Raw genomic sequence first — 23730 nt, forward strand, 5'->3', positions numbered from 1 at the left:
TTTTGAGGATCTAAGTGAGAATTTCAAAGACATGAAATAGGACAACCAGTCAGAAATTAAACATACACCGACTGAAATAAAGAATGATTTACATGTGCTAAAACTGGTTTGGCTCAGTGGATAGAGCATCAGCCTATGGACTAAAAGGTCCCAGTTTTGATTCCAATAAGGAATGTGCAAGAGGCAAATGGTCAATGAAACATCTCATCGATGTTTCTAACTCTCTATCTCTCTCTCTTCCTCTCTGTAAAAAATCAATAAAATATATTTTTAAAAAAGAATAATTTACATGGATTAAACATAGAGTAGAGGATTCTGAGAATCAAATCAACAATTTGGAATATGAGGAAGAATAAAATACCCAAGCAGAAGAGCAAAAAGAATAAAGGATTCAAAAATATGAAGATAATGTAAGGAGCCTCTAGGACAACTGCAAATGTTCCAAAATTCACATTTTAGGGGTTCCAGAAGAAGAAGAGAGAAAGCAAGATATAGAAAACTTATTTGAAGAAATAATGACAGAAAACTTCTCCTAACTGGTGAAAGAAACAGACTTACAAATCCAGGAAGCATGGAGTCCCAAATAAAAAGAACCCAAAACACATCATAATTAAAATGCCAATGGTTAAAGACAAAGAGAGAGTCTTAAAAGCAGCAGAGAAAAGCAGTTAGCTATCTACAAGGGAGTGCCTATAGGACTGTCAGTTGATTTCTCAACAGAAACTTTGGTGGCCAATAAAGGAGTAGCAAGAAATATTCAAAGTGATGAATATCAAGGACCTACAACCAAGATTACTCTATCCAGCAAAACTATCGTTTAGAATTGATGGTTAGATAAAGGGTTTCACAGATTAAAAAAAGCTAAATCAATATTACATGAAATGTTGAAGGGTATTCTCTAAGAAGAGGAAGAAGGACAAGAAAAAGAACAAGAAGAAGAACAAGAACAGGAGGAGGAAATATGAACAATAAAATGGCAATGACTACATATCTATTGACAATTGAATCTAAAAATCAAAACAAATGAACAAGGAATCTAATGAACAAAATAAACTGATGAATAAAACAGAGCCAGAGGCATGGAAACATGAAACAGACTGATGAATATCAGAGGCAAAGAGCAGGGGGGAGAGAATAGATTAATCAAAGAATTTATATACATATATGCTTTACCTATGGATACAGACAATAGGGTGGTAAAACCTAGGGCAGGGTGGGAACTAGGTGAAGGGGGACAATGAGGGATGGGAAAAGGGGGACATCTGTAATACTCTCAACCACAAAGATTTTTTTAATTATATATATTGTGGTGCAGACACTGTGGAAAACAATATGGAGTTTCCTCAAAAAATTAAAAATGGAACTCCCATTTGACCCAGTACTCCCACTCCTAGGAATATATCCCAAGAAACCAGAAACACCAATCAGAAAATATATATGCACTCCTATGTTTATAATAGCACAATTTATTATGAACGTAGGGGTGCATATATATTATATTTTGGAAACAACCTAAATGCCCATCAGCAGATGAGTGGATTAAGAAACTATGGTACATCTACACAATGGAACATACACTGCTGTAAAAAGGAAGGAATTCTTACCATTTTCAACAGCATGGATGGACCTGGAGAGCATTATGCTAAATGAAATAGCTAGTTAGAGAAAGATAAATATATGATCTCACTCATTTGTAGAATATAATGAGCAACATAAAGTGATGAACAAAAATAAAGCCCAAGATATAAAAGCATCAAACAGACCGTCCAACCTAAGAGAGAAGGCAGGGGAGATGAGAGGATGGAGAGGAGTAAGAGATCAACCAAAGGACTTGTATGCATGCATGTGAGCATGATCAATGTACACAGACTGTAGGGGGTGAGGGAATGTTCTGAGGGGTGGGAGTGGCTGGGGCAAAGTCAGTGAGGGAAAAAGACTTATGTAATACTTTAAACAATAAAGAATTATATATATATATATATATATATATATATATATATATATATATATATATATATATATATATCTTTGCTGTAGCCAGAATGCCATTCCTGTAGATCCCTTCACCCACCCTCCACCCCCAACCTCCCTCTCATAGCAGGCATCCTGCCCCACCCAGCCATTCCCAGCCTGAAGCAGCTGGGCAGCTGCCATCTTTCTCCTTCTAATTTGCATATTTCCTCCTGATTGGCTGGTGGGTGTAGCAGAGTGATGATTAACTTTCATGTTTCTTTTTTATTAGTGTAGATCAGTGGTCAGCAAACTGCAACTCGTGAGCCACATGCAGCTCTTTGGCCCATTGAATGTGGCTCTTCCACAAAGTACCACGTATGGGCCCATGTGCAGACATGGGTTTTTGGCTCTCAAAAGAAATTTCAATCATGTACTGTTGATATTTGGCTATGTTGACTAATGAGTTTGCTGACCATTGGCATATATATATATATGCTTTTTAATGCCATATATATATATGGCATTAAAAAGCATCTCTTTTATAAATACAAAATTGCCAAGTACAGAATAATGTATTATTGATACATTTAAATTTACTTTGCTTTTACAATAATTTCAATTTTGTTCAGATTAGTATTGTGGTTTTCAAAATATAAATTCAGTTTTCTCAGAACTGATCCAAAACATGTTCTTTATATGTTCCAATTTTACTGGCTCAAATGTTATAAACATCTCTCTAGGTTTGTTGTTCTCTTAAAAGTAATTCCATAACTACATTTTCTCAGCTGTGAACTGTTTCCTATTAATGACATCACAGCTCTAATAATTGACCTTTTAATTTTCACAAGCAAATGAGGCCTTGACTAGATTACCTCAAATAAATGTGTAAAGCAATTATTTAGCATTGTACTTTAGTTTAGTCCTTAATACATGAACCTAATGTTTTCAAACAATCAATTATCTCACTATTTACCTTAAAAAAAATCCCTTTGCTACATGCTGCCTTGCAACGATTTTATTTAATTTGGAAAAGGAAGTTAAGTGACACTATGGAAAGAATATTTTTAATTCAAACTGAGATATATTAAAAATTCAGGGATATCTGAATATAACACAAGTTATTAAAATACGCAATTTTTTAAACTGGATTCAATAGCTCTGTATGAACCAGGAACTATGAATTTCAAATAGGCACTGTCTTGGTGCTTAGCATGCAAAAAGCAGATAAGATGAGAGCATTTCCTTTACCCCTATTTTCATGAATTTGTGTTATCAGGTGATCAGTGGGTTTAGCCACTGTTGTACTCTTTTATTCTGATGTTTCAAGAATTCCTTTGGAGATTAAAAACAAATCCTTGGAAAAAGGATCCAATTTTTTTAGTCCAAAATTACTTTTCGGTACACCAGTGCAAAATATCAGAAATGAGCTAATCCCTTAAGAAAGGGATATTTGATAACTCAATAGCACAAATTAATTGTGAGAATGCTCAGGGAATCCAAATGCATTATAATTAATTTAATTCTTAAGAAATACATTGAATAATGTAGTTAATCCCCATAAATGTGGAGGGAAGGTGGGAGTTGGCGTTCTTGCCTTTCTTTGATTTTATAAGCCAATAATAAGCCTGAAGTTCAAGAAGCAAATTTTACCTCTGCAGCTGAACAGCCTACACATCCCTATGTCAAAGATTGCATAAGCATTTACACAGAGATAAATATTATTTCCAGTGGAGAAATAGATGGAAACAGGTGTGGACTGATAACTCCCACTCCCCAATTTAATCATCTCTCCTGCCGGAGAATAATTATGCTCTCCTGATAAAGGAAAAGAGTCACATTATTTGAAAAGAGCCTGTTCAGTGAACACATTTAAAGCTGAATGCATATATTGTCTTTCGTCGACTTAATGACTCATTTTATATTTTTCCCCAAAAGGTCCAGAGTTACAAAAGCATTGTGTTTTAAGTTGCAAATTTCTCATTACAGAAATGTTATATGTACTGCTGCATCCAGATTAAGCTTCTCTGGTGATATCAACTAAACTCAGTTGTCATGCCCAGTTTATGGCATACTTGGCTTGCTTTCAGTAGGAGACATTAGAAATAAGATGGTTAGTTTGCCAGCTATCTGAAATGATATCATAGTGACTTATGCCATGCAGCTTCTTTCAAATAAAAAAAGTCAATGTTCTCAAGCCTCCTTAATAAAATCATTAGCACTCCTAATTAAGTGTTAAGCAGTCTAAAAAGAGACTACAGGTAAGATATTGCTTTTCTACTAAAATTAAATACAGACAACCAAACCATAAAACCAAATATTCATCTGGCCAGCAGCTGAGTATTCCAGCTTAGTAACTTCAGAGGATACAACTGACCCTATGGCTTTTCCATCTAATGATAACCTCAAAAGGAGCATGGAGCACCATTGATGTGGTAGTCTGTGTGCCAGGTCCGACCTGCTTTGTTCTGGGGCAGTTACAATCCAGTGCTAGCTGGGAAAGGCCAAGCCCTGCTCTCCCTTCTTATCTCCACCTCTGTGTGGTGTCATGTGACTAAGTTGAGGTCATTGTCCCTTCATTTGTCCTCTGATGAACAGCAATTGTTCATTTAGTACAAATGTGCTGCATGCACACACACACACACACACACACACACACACACACACCAAACCTTGTGCTAAGCCACATAAATATGTAACTTTCAGCCTGTCCCAATTTCAGAGGAAGTGATCCTCAAGTTGAGGGAGCAGTGATGAATCACAAGAGGTTAAAAAATAATACAGATTAAAAAACCACAAATGGCAATACAACTGACAACCAAGCAAACAGATGACTAAATGGTGATGAGTGGGTCAGATAAGACTTTTTATGGAGGATGTGACTTAGAGGTAGCAGGACTAGGGCAGACAGAGAAGAAAACTGTGTGTCCACATACCGCTTACGTGCAAAAAAAAAAAGGGGGGGGGGGGCGTGCTGTATTAAGCATGTGATTCTCCCATATCTTCTATCTTTGTTTCCCTTGTTCCCAAAAGAAAGGAAGAAGACCAAGACTACGGCCTAGAACAGGAACTATGCAAAAGGATCAAGAGCCTGAGGCAGGTTCCTACTGAAAGCAGCAAGGGAACTAGAGCAAAGTTGATTGTAGGTTCGGAAAGCTGACCCTGCCCTTTATTCCTCAGCACCGCCCAGAAGCAGCCCCCCACAGGCAAGGAGTCAGACCGGCAGACCTGCACACCAAGCCAGCAGGGAAAAGGAAATCAGCACGTGGAGATTAAAGGAACACGATGGAGAGACTCAGAACACTATGATCTCTAGGTCTCTGCCACACGTTTTAAGCTAATTCATCTTTTATTTCTCTTCAACAAATAGGAAGAGCCTACTGTGTGATAGGCACAGGACATTTTTCATCCTGTCTTAGCTCTGATAAAAGAGAACATGCTCAGAATAGAACAGGCCTTACGGTGATAGATATAGCAACTTCAAAGCCAAAGTAAGGGTCCTGCCATGCCTTGCTTTGTGTTTTTTAGGTGTTGATTGATTTCGCTAATATCTACCTTCTTTATTTGTCAACTGGGGAAAGTGATTCATGCTTCCCAACCTTTCTGAGGTATTTTGAAGATGAATTAGCTAATTCCAAAAGGACTTGGGGTTCTTGAGAGAAACATGCTTTTAGATTAGAAGTATGATCCTACTATCTATTTCATGTGCACTGAGATCCTCAGGTCGTCTATCTTTGACATCCCCAGAAAACATATTATCACGTATTATTATTTTTAAAATGTCTGATCTCTGGATGCATTTAGTAAATCAAATAGGGAAGTTAAAGTACATGAAGATGAAAAAATAATAATAAGGTATATGAAGATGCAAAATTTCACAAATTAGCACATTTAAGATAATCATCCTGTGCTATGAGAACTCAGCACTCACTAACATTTCCCGCTGTGACCCATGGCTTTGGCAGGAGAAAAGAAGACTTTCTCTTGTGGAATCAGTCCTTCCAAATAAGCATGTCAAAAGCAAACAATAATACCTATTAATGAGGAGATATTTAAACCAGAGGGTTAAAAAATATTCTCTGTGCTGCCTTATTAAATGAACAAACGGGTTATTAAACAGAATTCATGGCTTTAAAAAGGAAGGAAACTGTCTTGTGCCACAATATGGATGAACTTCCATGACGTTATGCTAAGAGAAATAAGCCAGTCACAAACACTTTACAATTCCTCTCCTGTGAGGCTCTTAAAGAAGTCAGTCTCAGAGACAGAAAGTAGAACAGGGGCTCCGGGGGAAGGAAACAAGATAGTTAGGTTCAATGGGTAGAGCTTCAGTTTGGGAAGATGAAAAGGGTTCTGTGGACAGATGATGGTGATGGTGCACAACAGTGTGAATGTACTTAATGCCAGTGAACTGTATACTGGCTAAAATGGTAATTTTTATGTTATATGTATTTTATAATTTTAAAACCGGAATGCAATGGAACTGTATAGAATGAGATGATATGATGTTTGGGATTTGCCTCAAGTAATAATGTGATGGGGACATGAGTTGGATATATACAAAATAAAGTTCACCATCGGTTGTCAATTGTTAAAATTGTGCAGTGGGTACATGGTATTGATTGTATGTTATTCGTCTTATTTTGTACATACTTGAAATGTTCCATTATTTTAAAGTTTTTTATTGTGTTTTCTTTAAAGAATGATGTGCATATATATGCATAGAATACCACATAAGCACACATTGCTTTTGAAAGAAATGTAATACTTTTGGTTGTTGTTAATCCTCACCTGAGGCTATTTTTCCATTGATTTTTAGAGAGTATCGAAAGGAAGGAGAGAGAAGAAGAGAGAAACATCGACATGATAGAGACATATTGGTTGCCTCCCATGCACACCCCAATTGGGGAACCCATGCCCTTCTGTCAGAGGGCAGACGTTCTATCCACTGAGCTAAACCAGCTAGGGCAAAATGGAATACAGTTTTTAGAAGAGTTAAATGAATAATAAAACAACACTTAATTGCACAGAATTGTGTCACCTTCAGATGGAGCAGCCTGGGCTCTGTGTAGTCCTGAACTGAAGAAGGGAGACCCGGTTCTGAACCCTGGAACTTATTCGGCCACTTCTGCTCCTGCCCTCCTGGGCTTCTAGATGCAGCCCTGCGCGCGCGCGCACACACACACACACACACACACACACACACACACACACACATTCCTCTGTTAGTTCCCCTTCCCCAGGTTAGATTGATGAGTCAAGCTACTAAAGCCTGGGTCGACCCCTGGGAGCGAGGCCAGAGAGAGCAATCAGAGGGTTCTGCCCCAGGCAATCTCTCAGCAAAGAGCCCAGATGCTCAGGCTGGGAAGAGCCTCCTTCACCAACCCAGCCAGGCCCCTTAAAAGGGGCTCCAGAAGAGACTTTCATTGTGGCTCTTTGCATTATACTCTGCCCAAGGCAAAGAGCATGAAATAGTCTTGATGTGTAAATTTCACATTTAACAATGAATATTGCATACTAACATTTTACTCACACACACACACACACACACACACACACATACACACACACACACACATAGTTTTAGGCCTTCTGCCCTGGTGTTTATTTATTTCACAGTCCCCAGAAAATACCAATGTGTTGGTCATCCAAATTCTAGGTTTTTGTAAGGCTGTCCATACATTACACAAAGGAACTATTTCTGTCAATATTTATGTGGTTACCTCTGCAGCTGAATACAACTGGGATGGGGGTGGGGGGTGAAGAAAAGCCATTATTCAATGAAGAAGGGAAATTTTACATGAAATTTCTCCTGACAAGGAGAAAAATGAGACTATACAAGAAAGGTTTTGGAAGCCTTGCCCTGGCCTGGGTGGCTAAGTAGAGTATTCAGAAGTGTGTGCGCACACACGGACACACACACACACACACACACACACACACACACTGAAGGGTCATGGGTTTGATTCCTGAGCAAGAGTATGTACCTGGATTGCAGATTCAATCCCCAACCAGGGCTATATGCAAAAGACAGCCAATCAATGTTTCTCTCTCTCTCTCTCTCTCTCTCTCTCTCTCTCTCTCTCTCTCTCTCTCTCTCTCTCTCTCTCTTCCCTCCTTCTCTTGCATTCTCTCTGAAAAGCAATGGAAAAAAATATCCTCAGGTGATGCCCAGCCAATACAGCTCATTAGTTGAACATCAACATATGAACGAGGAGTTCCCATTTGATTCCTGGTCAAGGCACATGTCCGGGTTGCAGGGCTTAATCTTTAGTATGGGGTGTGCAGGAGATAGCCAGTCAATGCTTCTCTCTCATCGTTGATGTTTCTATCTCTCCCTTTCTCTCTGAAATCAATAAAAAATATTTTTTAAAAAATCTAAGAAGAACTTGATGAGTGGATGAGTTGGAAATAATAGAGAAAATAGTGCTTGGGAGCAAATTCTTGTGGCCCTGAATCTGGCCTATACCAATATTCTGACATAATCCTAAAATTCCTCAGAAAGCTTTTCAAATAAAAAGGCTGTAAACAGTATCACAGAATTTGCCTGTCATGTTCTGGTCACATTTCAACATTTTTACTGGATTATGAGACCTGCCTTAGATATCCCCACGGCAGATATACCAATCAGTGTCATCTATTTTATGTATAAGGCTGATAGGAAATTTCCCAATGACTGACCACATTTTTACAATTCTGAGATAAGTTCCCTTATGACACAGTAAGGAGCTGGTTTGACTCCCACCTTCATTCAGACTTCTACAGACTGAGAGAGGTATTATTGGCCAAATTACCTGGCCCTTCTTGGCTAAACTTTTCACATCTGTAAATAAAAGACATTGGTAATTTCCAAGTCCTTTTCAACTTCAGCATTTGATGATTCCATAAATAAATATTAAATGACAACTTGGAGAGTCCTGTGAGGGGGAAATCTGAGGCAACAATTTGGCCAACCTCAGCAGATAGTTAGTCTTTGAAATGAGAAATATGCAAAACCACAGGAGAAGACCCAGAAAAAGCCATTGACAGCATGAAGCTAAATTGAGCCTGTTTTTCTTCCACCCGGCCTTCTGTCCTGGACACTCCATGGGTTCTCTGAGACCTTCCCTTTTCCTCTTCAAGCTGGTATGCCCACTTTCCAAATACCCAGAAAGGAAACACACATTTTTCATATGACTACAAAACATGTGCTTTTGCTCAATTTTTGTTTTTTAATAAGCTGTCTTACCAGTGAACTTCTTTTTAACTTCTTTGCATCTTTCCAACTACTGTTTAATGAAGATGCAGTAAAACCAAAGTACATAATAAGAGCAAATGACTCCCTCTGAAAAGCTGACCTGAAGTTCTACTTTACTAAGCCAAAATGACTGGAATCGGGCATATTAGTCCTTTAACCTTTTTACTATGTATGTACGTGAAAACAATTAAGACTGGGATTTTTTCCAGCGTGTATCATTTTCTCTCCCCTCTGGCCTTTTTCTGTCACATTGCAGAGAATCTACATAATATCAACTGCAGAGTCCCTCCTGCTTCCATTCTCTACCCTCCTTCCTCTCCTCTTAACAACTGTCATCCTTTTAAGGTTAGCCAACCGTGGGCTGTCATTAGACACCAGCAGTGTGGTAAGGTCAGGACAACAGCCACAAACAAAAAGTAAAACAGAAAGAAAAAAGGGGGGAAACGCTGGGAGGGAGGCGTTTAAAGCTCCTCATAAAATTAAATCTTAGATTTCAATTCTTCCTCATATTTATTGTCTTTTCTTTTCTTTTTCCTGTGGTAAATGGTAATTAGAGTCAATAATCTTTTGCTGAGAGAGCACCTTGTCTTCACAGTGTTTATATCATCATCATCAAAGATCTGCCTTAAGGCCCTGGCGTGTTAATAATTTAAGGTGTGCACAGCCTAGTTATAGCAGGAAGCCTAGTTATTGAGTTTGTAAACCAGCCGATGATTTATGGGAACACCTTGCATGAGTCATGCTCATTAAATAAAATACTTCAGTTTAATAAGGAACATGGGGTAAGCAGTTCTTTCCCGTTACAGGGTGAGTGTGCAATTGGAAATTGTTGAGTTTTGTCATTGGGTTCACCAACACTATTTTGTCTTAATTGTGCTGGCAGGGTGAGGGAGAGCTGCACCCGCAGAGTGCAGACCCTCTCCCTCTTCACTCCAACTGCAAGTCTAGAACTTCCTCTCCCCTGAGAAGCTGTGTCATAGAAGCCAAATCTTGATAAAGAGAATGTTAAATCTCTCTCTAAGAGGCTACTAATTAAGACACCAGAAATGCTCATGGAAATAAAATTACAAGAAAAAATCAATATACGGTTGTTAAATGTAGCCTGCATTTAAGAGCCATAACCATATTTTACTCTTAAACACTATGGTTTACTCATTAGGAATTCCTAAGCAGCCTGAGACAGCAAAAGCCAAACACAGCATTCGGCCTGTGTTTAAGAAAATGTGTACAGCCCTGGCCGGGTGGCTCAGTCAATTGGAGCATCATCCGTACACCAAAAGGTTGTGGGTTCTATTCCCAGTCAGGGCATATAACAGGTTACAGGTTTAATCTTGTGTGGGAGCATACAGGAGGCAACCCATCAATGTGTCTCTCTCACTTGGATGTTTCTCTCTGTCTCTCTCCCTCCCTTCCATTCTCTCTGAAAGTCAATGGAAAAATATCCTCAGGTGAGGATTAACAAACAAAAAATGTGTACATGGAGCACACTCTTTCCTTTTAATGTCCTATATTTGAAGCTTTGGGAAAATGTTGTTGAATGTTGGCATGTAGTGTTCCTAACGCCCATCATGTGACTGCTTGCATTTCTTTTCTACTAAATAAATCAATGTGAGCATGAAGTTGGCATTTAAAAAAGATGGCACGTAAGCTTGTTTGGTTTCCTTGACTTCTACATAAAGTGAACTTTGATATTCAGTTGTGCTGATTATTGGGTGCTCTATAAATCCTTCAAAAAGAAAAAAAGAGTGAGGCGAGGCGCACTGAACTGGTATCCGTTTCAGGTGTTTAAAAAACTCCCCTGACCTCCATATCCAGGTTGTTAACTTTTGGGGCATTTCTAAGCAAAACTCAAAAATGTTTTATAAACAGAATCACTAAAAGAAAATCAATCACATTCACTTAATTCACCAAATAGAGTCAGTGATTTCTGTCAGCGTTCTTTGAAAAATGAACATATCCTGAAGAAGAGCTGCCTCTGTGAGGTCTGATTAGTGAGTAGTTGTGTTCTGTGGTCTCCGTTTTACCACCGAGAAAATGGCTAATCTGAGTTTCCAATTACAGTGCTGCCTCCCAGGAATCCGGCCTGTTGTTAGTGTGGGGCCGGTGCACACTCACCGTGGACACTGTTTGGGGACGTGGCTGGGAACTCAGAAGCCACTGGGGCTGCGTTTATCTTCCTCGGACGGGAGGGCGCCTCCTCATTCCACTTAAGTATCTCCTGTCCTGATTGAAATTCTGATAAAAGAGAAATTATGGAGTAATGCAAAAATGGTGCACAACAAACACTGCCACAGGGGAGTCTCTGAACAATATCAAAACCGTAGAATGTGTCAATGGATTTTGAGTTACACTATGTATCATAAATGACCCAGTCTCCCAAAGATAGTCCATTTTTTTTTGCAACCACAAAAAAATTAACAAGCACCACCTTATTCATTTCTCTCCTAATACCTATTTTATACCTTTTATCTCTGTGCACAGAAATCTTACATAGAAAAGTAGTTTCAAGTAGAAACACTTTATTCAAAACATTTTAAATTCCCAGTTGCATCATGAGCATTTTAATAAGTAACATTAACTACACGTATCAGACTAGAAGCTTCCCACAGACCAGAAATAGGTATTCATATGATTTTCCACATTATATGTATTGTAGCAGTGTCGTGAAATTGGGTCCTTAACTAACAGTGATGGCGTTGGCAGGACCCGCGCCATTGTCTCATGCCCCCTAGGTTTGCCAGTGTTTCCTTCTCCTCTAATGGCACACAGCTCTGGTTTACACATAAGTTTTAAAATTCTACTTTGATTTCACAAATGTATTTTTGAGGATGTATTAAGTAGCTGAGTCCATTAAAGAAAAATGGTGCGTGTATATGAGAGAGAGAGCGCTAATAAACTTACTTTAAGACAAGAAGACTGAGGCCATTAAGATGTTAATAAATATACCCAGGGTCATATTATTGATTATTTTGGTCCTTCTAAGAGTGAAACATAACTCACTTTTGGTGTTCCTACAATATTTTTCCTTCCTTTCAGGGCCTTGAAGCTCTTTTCCATCTTGTTTCCACCTGCTTACCCTCAGCCTCTGTGGAGAGGCAGGCCCCTCAGAGTGGGGAGCTCCATGCCTGTGACAACTCCCAGAGGGCACAGCCCCTCAGCCCCGCTCATGGAGCACCGCCACCTCTTTTGTAACTAGCCCTCTTAGAATCCAAGATACATCTGCTTCTACCTACTTCGCTGTAAGGTGAATAATGGCTGGGTCCCTGGAAAGACCTCAGCAGTTTCTGTTCTTGCAGTTCCACCAATAAGTATCCCCAAATAAGGGCAAATCACGAGCATTCTGGAAAACATTCGTTTCCCAACCTGCCTGCCACATTTTCCATCTGACATGTGGCCTCAGCCCACACACCACCTGCCTTTGACGTCAGTGGGAGCTTGGCCTTCTTGAAGATGGAGGCAGAGATAGTCTTTGCCATGTGTGCTTTGCAAAATGCAGCTTTTCTCCCCTCTGCAGCCGCCGATAGGGTGATAAGCCTGGGACCTGCAGAGCCTTGCTTGCACGGGAGACTCTCCATGCTGAGCTCTCCTACCGAATCTGCATTTATCAGTCTTTAAGAAAGCTGGGGGAGCTGCTCATTACGGCCCTGTCCACCACACCTGTCTGATAGCATCTCAGCTACTCCCTTCAAAGACAACACAGGGCAGTCATTTTTTCAAATGCCTCTGTTCCCATACAGTATCTTTTTCTCACAGTGCCAAGTGGCAAGCACGATTGAAAACAGATTGTATGTCCATTCCAAAGGTAAATATTTACTAGTCGGCATATACAAACCCTGCCAAGGTTGACCGGCCCCAGAGCAATCTTCTAAGAGAGTCCCGCTTATGCAGGCTGCGTCTTCAGTGTTTTCTGACCTCCTTCACTTTGCAAAAGGCCACTTGGGGACACTGTGGTTGAAAAGAACCCACCTTTTCGAGAGATAAATAGTAGTAATTACGATGCTGAGACTCTTTCCCATCACTCCAGAGGCTGAGGCAGCTTTTCTCTCTAGAAATAAAATCAGAGATAGTCCGGGGGGGGGGGGGGTGAGGGGGGGGGGGGGGAACTGGGGTGAGGAGATAAAATCTTGAAAGGGGGGTATTAGGAGTTCTCTTTTCCTCCCTCTACTTTGTGTGTGGACACTGACTGCTGAGGCCACTCTCTCAGCCATCCCGAATGTATAACTGCCTTTTGTGCCTGAGGGCCAGGGGAGATTTCTTTACTGGAGATGCAATCAGCTCTACCCAATCAGTAAGAAGGGTTAATCAGCTGATCGATTGGTCCCCGAGCAGCCAGGACCTGGCTCCTCTCTGACTGGCTCTAGCCTGGCCTTGGGGCAAGAGGTTGGGAACTTTTAATTATCCGCAGCAGCTACTGCACTGATTGAATGGTCAATGGGTTTACTACTGAGGCGGCTCTGCTTGAATAATAATAGAAAACAATGTGAGTGCCAGCGAGTGCAAACAGAGCGCCAGCAAAGGCACTTGGATGCGAAGAATGCACGTTAAGACGAGTTAATTGCCTGGCAGAAACCAAATTTCAAAGGTCTGGAAGATGTTTTATCAAAGTGTGGTAGGTGCTTAGGAGAAAGCAGCAAGATGGCATTTTGTTGCGCTTCACACTGTTGCCCCAGGACAAAGGAAAGTTGCTTACCCTGGTGGTTAAAAAGTGATCACTGGAGGAAATTTGTATTTTGACATTTGTAGGCACTGTCAGGGTTTAATTATTTTTCATGTGAACTTTCTTTACAAGAAAGACTCTTTCCTAGCTCCACAGTGTAGAATGTGCTCATTCTGTGTGTTGTGAGGAATAAAGCAGGATTATGTCATGCCCAAAAGAATAGAATGTTCACACACAGGGGGTTTTTAAAGTCTTATTCAACTTTGTGGTGTGTAGACCTTCCCACTTTATCTTCCCCAAGCAGAATAAATCATGAATCCAATAACTCACTGTAATATTCTGGTCTCTCCTTCCTGTGATAAAACAGTTCATTCATTTCCCTTGCAGATAAAACCAACAAGTGCCTCAGAATAAAAATGATATCTGTGTTTAAATCCTCTGAGGGTGTAACAGTGGAAGCAAATGCCCTAGAAGGGCAAAATAACCAGCCAACAACTCTATGTACTGGCAGGGAGGTTAGCCAAAGATGTGAGCAATTTCACAGAGCTGCTGAAAAGGATATGTTTGGGGTCAATTAAAAAAAAAGAAGAAGAACTATCAATTTGGCACAGAGACCAGTGTTTTGAAGGGTGTTAAATAAAACTGAACTGGAATCCCTCTTAAAGGTGTCAACTGGAATCTTGATCAAGACCCTCGAATTGTCAAAGGTCAGCAGCCATCGTCCTACAGAGGCAGATTCCATGCTAAAATTTTGCCTTTCTCCAGTGATCTCACATAAACACGGAGTGTTCATCAGGCTCTGCCAGTCATTACTATTTATACTCCATACCCTGGCTGTGTGCAGTCAATTCATAATTGTCCAGTTTTTCTAATTAATCACAAAAGATTTTTGTTTTGCCTGCAGCTAGTTCTGGGGTGACTCACGATGGCAAGCCAAAGCTCATACATCAAACACAGGCCCTTTCTCACTCTGGCCTTCTGCTGGGGAATGCTGCTCAGCGCTTCTAGACCAAAGAGGCTGCACGGCGCATGTGCAGCCCCAGGCAGGGGAGAAGCCGGAGGTCTGTCCTCTACTGTGTGACTTGTTATTTTTATCTGATGCTTGCATTCTGGGCCAAATCAGATCCAGATAGCAAGGCCAGGTTTCTAAATTCAGAGTACTGCTGCCCTCACTTCTTTCCCTCCCTCACGTCTGTCTTCTCCCCTTCTTTTTTCCCCTCAGATTGTTCTAGACTAGCATTTTCAAAAAAGAGACCTGGATGCCATGTTTCATATTCTTCAGTCTTTCAAATGGTGCCTTTTTATAGCAACAAAAGAATGTCACCAGGAGAAAAAACAGTTTCTGTATTTTATCCTGCCCCCATCCCCATAATGACAAGGCAGCAGGAAATATCTATTTAATTTGCAGTTTATCTTACTGAAAGGCTCCTGGAGGTGTTTCAGCGGGTGACCTGTGGGAAAGGTGTCTGGTGCACATAACCTCCAGGATTGCTAGGGAAGGCCAGCAGCTTAGCTGGCCTGTGTCAGGAGAGTGACTACACCGCCTAGAGATGATCAGACAGCCTATTGGGGAGGAGGCAGTCCTGTGTAACCTGCACTGCATGTGAAGAATTTCAAGGTGAGATTAATCTCATTGGAAAATCTCCTTTGATCACATTCTGTCTGCACTGGCGCGGCTCGGCGTGGTGACAGAAGAAAAGCATGCTGCCACCCTCAGGACTCCTTCAGATGCTTCGGAGATGTTAGACAACTCCTAGCCGCTGATTTTCCATACTGATTCATTTTGCAGGTATCACATATTCATGAATGTTGTTCGTGTGTTGTTATAATAGATATATTACAGGCAGCATCAGATATGCGCCTTTCCTTATGCAAGATACTGTTGGAAAGGCCACAGCGCTCCCATCTGCCTGCCTCACAAACCCCACTTGTCCTTTAGGTGTAACGAAATATCAGTTCCCCAGGGAAGTCCTCTCTAGGCACCTGTGCCCACCCTGGGCCACTTGTCCCTGGTAGACTGTTAGACACATCCTTTCCGCTCTACCTCTGCCCTAGCACACACACACACACACACACACACACACACACACTCACTCACACACTAACACACACACACACTCACTCACACACTAACACACACACACACACACTCACTCACACACTAACACACACACACACACACACACACACTCACTCACACACTAACACACACACACACTCACACACACACACACAAACACACACGAGTGCGTTTGCCTGACTCCCCCACATCTCTGTGAGGGCTGAGAGGAGGACTCGGTGCGTTTACCTGCAGCTCTGCCTCTGCAGCTCCCTGGGAACAGACACATGTCTCACCAGACAGAAAGGACGTAGTAATTGTGAAGGAGATGATGACTAAGCATACCTTTCTACATTTATTTCACAGGTTACTTAACTTTTAGGGTTCTGTTAGCCTACCCACCCCCTCACTGGTGACCTATTGTGTTCACATAATTAAGTCTTCCAAACCAGCCCACATTCTTTACATGCCAGGATCAATGCTGATGTTTTGTTCATTTTGAATCATAATAACAATAAAAATAAAGAGTGCTGTTATTATCTCCTAATTAGGGAAGGCCAAACAAACCAGAATTTGGGTTTTGCCTTTTGGCTTTCTCCCATCTGAAACTTATTTGCATATGGGGAGGGACATCAAAGGGACAACTTATTTGATCCAATTAGTCTATTTCTCGTTCTTTACCATGAAAACACCAGGGAAGGGGGATTTCGAATTGTCTTTGGATCTCTGTGAGGTAAACTTGCTTTTCAGACAGAAGAATGGAATCTTCTTTAACATAAAGGATGCCAAATGTACAAAGAGCCTGTGGTCACTAGGCCTTTGAACATCATACTAATTCATAACTTTGTACTGAGTGCTTGCCATGAACCAACACATAATGAATGGGTGCTTGCAATGAACAGAACAGGTGTGGCTCCTGTCCTCATTCACAATCAACCAACACAGAGCTCCATGGAAACTCAGAACTACAGGAACTATCGTGGTCTGGGTAGGGATATCCTGCAAGACCTGAGTGCAGAAGTTCCCTTTAAACCATGTCAAGAAAAATGACTGGACTACACGTGCTCCAAGCAGGTGGGAATAAATGAGCTACCCTCCTTTCTCAAGGTCGCAGAAGGATTCCATAGCAGGGACCTGACGTGAGTGGAAAGCCAGTTCTCAGAGACAGGAGAATCACTGGGACCACCAAGTGCAGCACTTGTACAAATTGGGACGATTTTTAAATTTTGTCCTGAGGTCGGAGAGAAACATCAAAGCAGGGTTCTAACCAGGTGTGTTAAAGATGCAGGGTTATTGGCCCTGAGCAGCTAGCTCAGTTTGTTAGCATGTCATCCCAATATGCCGAGGTTGTGGGTTCGATTTCAGGTCAGAGCACACATAAGAAGCAACCAATAAATGCATAAGTAAGTGAAATGGCCAAATTGGTGCTTCTCTCCTCCTTTCTCTTTCTCTAAAATCAATCAATAAATAAAATGTTTTAAAATGACAGGTTTCTTGTGTGCAAAGCACTCTGGTTGCAGTTATGGAGAATGCGAGCGATGCAGGATGGAGAATGGGGGAGTACCTGGAAAGCCCTGCAGAGAGGTTCAGAGAAACGATGGCAGTCTGGACTGGAGTGGTGGCCATGGGGAAGGAGGGCATTGGACAGGGTGTAGAGATATTGAGGAGTTAAGAGACAATGAAGGAAAAACGAATAGTAAGATTTCCCTGAAGAACAACTAAGATTAGTTTCTTCTGCATTTCAAGCATTCAGTTCTGCTTTATCTAGTGTTACTAAAACCAATAAATCTGAAATTTCCTATGTAATAAAAGGCTAATATGCAAATTGTCACCTCGGGAGTTTGACCCACTGGGAATTCGACTACTCGCTATGACATGCACTGACCATCAGGGAGCAGGGTGGGACAAAGGAAGTCCCCAGCCAGCAGCAGGCACCCAGGGGAAGGAAGGCCCCGATCGACCCTGATCACCAGCCAGGCCTAGGGATCCTAGCCGTGCACAAATTTCGTGCACTGGGCCTCTAGTAGTTCAATAAAAATAAGTTAGGGGTGAAACTGATGCACTCATTGTTGCTGACTGGAACACAAGGCCTCCGGGCTAAGAATACTTTCTCATCTATCTAAAATCTCTCTTGGTGTTGTGAAATTACAGTTAACCCTTGAACAACCAAGGATAACCTTCACAAAATCGAAATCCTCCTGGAACTTTTGACTCAATAGAAACTTAACTACTGACAGCCCATTGTTGACTGGAAGCCTTACTAATCACATACTGTCGGTTAACACCTATTTTCTATGTTACGGTATATGTCTTATACTGTATTCTTACAATAAAGTAAGCTAGAGAAAGAAAATGTTATTAAGAAAATCATAAGGAAAATACATGTACAGTATTATATGTATTTATTGGGGGGGAAATTACATATAAGTTCAAACCCATGTTGTTCAAGGGTCAACTGTACACATTCTCACATATTTGGAGCCAAGAGACCTTATGTAGCAACCTGAGTTTCCTCCATAATCCTGTCCCACACCCACTCCACCTCCCACCCAGTGTGGGACAGTCTCTCCCTCTTTGCCCTTCGCTTAGGTTCAACAGATTTCTGAGTGACCTTGTAAAAGTCTTCTCCAGACTTAGTTTCTCCCTTGTTAAAATGGAACAAACTGGAAACCATGTCTACTCAGTCCTCTACAAGGAGCATGAGAAAATCTGTGGGAATAGAATCAAACAAATTGAATTCCGCAGAGGACCAGCACCCTCTGCCCCAGAACATTCTTATCAGAGAGTGGGTCTGAGGTTCCATCTCTCACCACCCTCCCTCTTAAAGACTGCAGCCGTAACTTTTGAACTGAGGAAATTACTAATGACAGAGAATTCCTGATGAGAGCTGTCTCTCAGAATATAGTCACCCAAAAGAGAATTTTGAATCTATTTGAAAATTTTAGAATAAAAAATGATATTATCTGAGAGCAAAAGTAAGTCAGAAGTTAACAAATATAAATAGCAAAAACATTTTATATCAATAACCAAAATAATTCTAAGTACAGTTAGGTATTATATCAGGTTTCTGATTGTATTTTTTTTTTTTTTTTTTACTTATTAATCATATCCTAGACAGCCATTTCCTCATTCCCCATGAAAGGGGATTCTGAATATAGTAGGTAAGCCTTTTTTTTTTTTTTTTTTTTCCTTCTAATAAAGAATAGCTACACAAGTGGCTTTTAATCTGATGCTTATATAATAGGGGTCTTGATGCTAATAATAGGCACTTTCCCAGGTACCTGGATAAAAGAGTAAGTCCCCTTCACACCCCTCTGAAAGAGTTTTAAAAAATAAAAGAGAATAACTCCGTTTTTAAATGCCATGTGTAATGGGGGTGGGAAGGGGGAAGAGAGAAAAGAAATCTCTGTGCAGTAAAAGATGCCTAAATCCAACCTATCCCTTTCTTCGTTTAGCTGAGGTGGTGTATGTGGAATAACCAAGTTCTGGGTCAACAAAAGAATTGACATGAAGTCTTACAGCCTGTTGAAAAAAGGTTGAACTCCAGGGTGAATGTAAGCACTCATGCCTGGGGTAGGGCAGGAAGATGATGGAGGAGAATCTCCTTGGCCTCACTGTTGGATATCAGACCAAACATTTAAAAAGGCAGAATAGAAAAGCATTTAGGATTTGATTGGAGAGAAGTTTTGTAGGAACAAAGGAGGGACTCTTTTCCAATCGCTAAAAAGTTTCCTTATTTTCTTTCTAATTCCAGTCCTAATTCTATATCTCACGTAAGATCTGCTTCCAGCTCCATTCCCATGGGTAGGACTCTGACCTGGACGAGACCTTCTCAGGAAATCTCACTTGTCCGGGCTGGCAAAGGCTCTGGAAAGCACTGGACATAGTTCCTGGTCTGGTCTCAGTACCTGAATGCACACCACCGGCTCAAGTGAGTGTTGGGTTCTGGCTTCCGGTGCTAGTTCTGGCACTGTAAGCAGAGTTCGAGGATGAGCCAACCGTTCTTCCCGGAGCTTCCTTCCATTAACGGGAAGCCCGGCCTCCTTCCTCCAGGCAGAGGGCCTCGGACAGCGGAGGAGAGCTGTGAGGCGGCCTCTGACTGACCTCACTGCCCACTTCGCAATGTCCGGGACACATGACTCACCCTGGAGTGGAAGCCACGGTGTGTGCTGGGGTCATATTTGCCTCTGCGGATCTCAGTAAGGACCAGCTCAGTAAGAGTGCTGTGATGACTAAGCAGCACTATTAACTAAGGATAGAAAGGTTTTCTGTTTTCATTTCCACTTGCAGATTTTGAGTCAAAGGGAAGATACCTTCATGGGTTCAAATACTTAAAGTATTTGTAAAGCCCCTCAAAGTAAAAATCAAAGCCAAAAGCAACTTCGAGTCTTGCTCTTTGAATGAGTCTTTTCCCACAGACTATAGACATTAAAACTACAATCCAAATCAAACACACACCTCCTTTAAAATTTCACCTCTCCTGCGACTCTCAAAGAGAGGGGGTAAGACAGGAGGAACCTTCCTTTCAGACCCTGTGGCTTTTCATCCTTTGGCTAAAACTACAGTTCTAGAGACGGCTCTCAATCATCGCTGTTCTGGAAGTGAGTTGCCAGATGAACTGAATGGAGCTATTACTGAGCCTCTGCCCTTCAGAGACCGGGAGAAGTGGATTGAGGTGGAGTTTTTGCTGATTTATGAGCATTAAATCAGATGAGGATAATGGACAATATGCCTATCTTTCTTATAACACCATATGAACAGCGATCATTCTCCAATACCTGGAGGAGTATCTCACAACACGCAGGTAATATAAGCAGCAGGAAAGGAGGTTGAAAGTGACTTTCTGTCATTCCCGCATTAGCGGAACGGTAAGATGAATGTTGCGTCTTGAAATGCCTAGCATTTTTTGCCTGCTATTATTAACCTCGCGTGCTTCTAAGCAGCACGGGGTCCTGGAGAAAAGGTTATAGCAAGTGGATATTTGAGAGCAGAGATTGCTATCCAAGGAAGGCTGAAGTGTATGTGCTTCCTTTAACCTTCCTTTGTGCTTGAAATCAACTATTTTGATGCAGCTGCTCCTTCTCAATGATCAAAACTTCACAAACACAGCAGCTAAATGTACTTGAGTTCAGCACAATGTTAGATTCGAATGAAGTGCCTTCCGTGATTGAACTGACGCTCCTCCAAGACAGTCAGGAAGTTTCCACTAGAGAAGTGCTAACTGCCTTGTCTGCTGGGCCAGCTCCAAATATCACAAGGGGCTGAGTGTTTTATAAGCATCTTTCCCCTCTTGGTATGGGTCCTGGACTCTGATTTTCATTTTTGTCAGGCTAAAGAGGATATATTTTATCATAATGGCTTCACATCCGATGTGTACAGGCCAACACAAACAGGGTATTACACGTTAAAGAACTGTACCTCAGGCACCATTTTATTAGAACTAGTGTTTACATCAAACAATACATCCTAAGTACTTTATATTAAGCGTGGACAAATCATTTGCCTGAGGATTAGGTGTTGTGCTATTGAAATGTAATCCTTCTGTTGATTTTTTTCTTAACTGCCAAACCAAACAGGGTCAAAGAAGTAGCTGAAAAACGGAAACAGAAGCAATCTTACCCTACATTTCAAGCATAAAATAAAACAGAAGCCAAAACAAGTGTAATACAGCAACCTAAACTGAAGTGCTCCATTCAAGTGCACACCTTTCCCAGTGGTGCCTAATATCGGCCCCTCTGTGTGCTCTCGTTATAAGAGTGTGCCAATCGTATTGCATTCTCAGTGCCTATCAGAGTGAAAAAGAGAGCAGTACCCAGCAGAAGCCAAACAAGATCTCCCAAATGACCCCAGCGTGGCACCTTGACTCTTCTCAGCTAACCCCATCCCTAAAGGGCTGACGGCTGGGAAATGTCCTACTTTGGAAGACCCTGGGACAGCTGATTTTATGGTCGCAGGCCAGGACCATGTATTTTAGGATGCTATTAAAATATTCAGAAATAGGCATCAGGACACTTTTTTAACTACACATTTTTTGTATGGTCTCTAAGATACGCTCCTAAGGGGTTTGTCTTATAAAGATAAGGACACCTACTTTTTTTTAAGTCCAAATGGAGCATCCCATGACAGTAGATACTTGCCTTATTCTAAATTCTATAAATGAAGATTTGCCAAGTAAAGAAAACACGTAAATTAGCATATAGTGGTTAAAAAGTGGAGTCAAACTTCCTGAGTTAGAATCTTAGTTCTGCCTTCTGCTAGCTGTCTAACCTTAGGCAATTTTCTTAACACCTCAGGGCGCCAGTTCCCTGTAAAATGGGAAAATAGTAAATCTACCTCAGAGGGTTCCGTGAATGTTAAATGAGATCACCAGGAAGAAGTGCTCTTAGCCTTTCCCTCACTTAGCATTAGCTGTAGGGCTGTGTTAAAGTATCTTCTTCAGCTCCGTCTTTGCCTCCCAGACTTTTTCCATCAGAACAGAAAGGGGCTGTAAGAAGAAGAAACCTGACCAGGAGGCAATACTGGAGCTGGCTGGAGCTCTTGTTAACTGGTTACTTTAAAGTTCTAACATACTAACTTCTCTTGTTGCCTAATTATAGCACAGACACTTCTCTCTGGATCCATCTGCTTGAAAACCATGCCACCTGCACAGGTGTGCTAAGCAGAAACCTGGAACTGCCACCTTCAGTGGACCCTCTGCAGAGTGGACACAAATTTTTCATATGGTACTTTGTTTAATTGAGCAAAGATGACCGTCCTAATGGATAATTTCAAAGGGTTGCAAATAATCAAATTGAATACTTAGGCAAGTTAATGAATGCATTCTCAGATTCATTAACCCACTTAACAGAACCTTTTATTGATTGCCTAATACACGCAGGCATTATACTTGGTACCGAAGTTGCAAAGCCTGAGGGAACATATAAGTAAATCCACTCAGTCATTTATTCATTCATACTTGCACAAATTCATTCAGTTAACTAGCACTCATGTGCCAATCACTGTGCCAGGCTCAGGGCACATCAATAAATAGGGACAGATGCAGTTCCTGCCTACAGATCCTTGGTCTGTGGGATTCTGGAAGTAACCGATACTAATACTCATTAAATACTTATTGCTTGAGCCCAGCTGGTGTGTCTCAGTGGTTGAGCGTTGACCCAGGAACCAGGAGGTCATGGTTTGATTCCAGGTCAAGGCTCATGCCTGGGTTGTAAGCTTGATCCCAAGCGGGAGACTGCGCAATCAATAATTCTCTCTCTTAATTGATATTTCTATCTCTCTCTCACTCCTCTCTGAAATTAATAAAAACATATTTTTTTAATGTATTGCTTGAGAGATTACAGGAAGTCTCTTAATCGGCAAGATTCAGATCTTATTTTTGCTGTGCGGCTTTAATCTAACTGAGTCACAAACCAGAGTAAACATGTTCAGAACTGGGCCCCCTTCTCAATCAGCTGCTGGCAGACATTCTCAGGCCAACTCTGCAAGTTCTGATTAAAATATAAAAGGCAGGGTTCCTCGTTTCGGAAATTCTGGAAGCACTCAAAAAGGTAAGTGAAGAAACTGGACAGTAGTTTCCATGAGTCCAGTCTTCCTGAATATATTTCTGTTTCTGAAACGAAAAGGAAGTATGTGAAAGCTCAACTGGGGTTTCTTTCCCACAAAACTATCTAGAAATATTCAAAGGCAAATCCCACCACCTGCGTATTGTCCTGCACAAAGTCTAGTACAATCAGATGGTCTGAGTGGTATGAAGTGGTCTGAGTGGAGCAAAGGATCTTCTTCCTTCTACAGGTAAGTGTGGGACCATCCTGGTGCAGTCATCCCCTT

This window comes from Pipistrellus hanaki (assembly GCF_964339955.1).
Source record: "Pipistrellus hanaki genome assembly, chromosome: 2".
Lineage (NCBI taxonomy): Eukaryota > Metazoa > Chordata > Mammalia > Chiroptera > Vespertilionidae > Pipistrellus > Pipistrellus hanaki.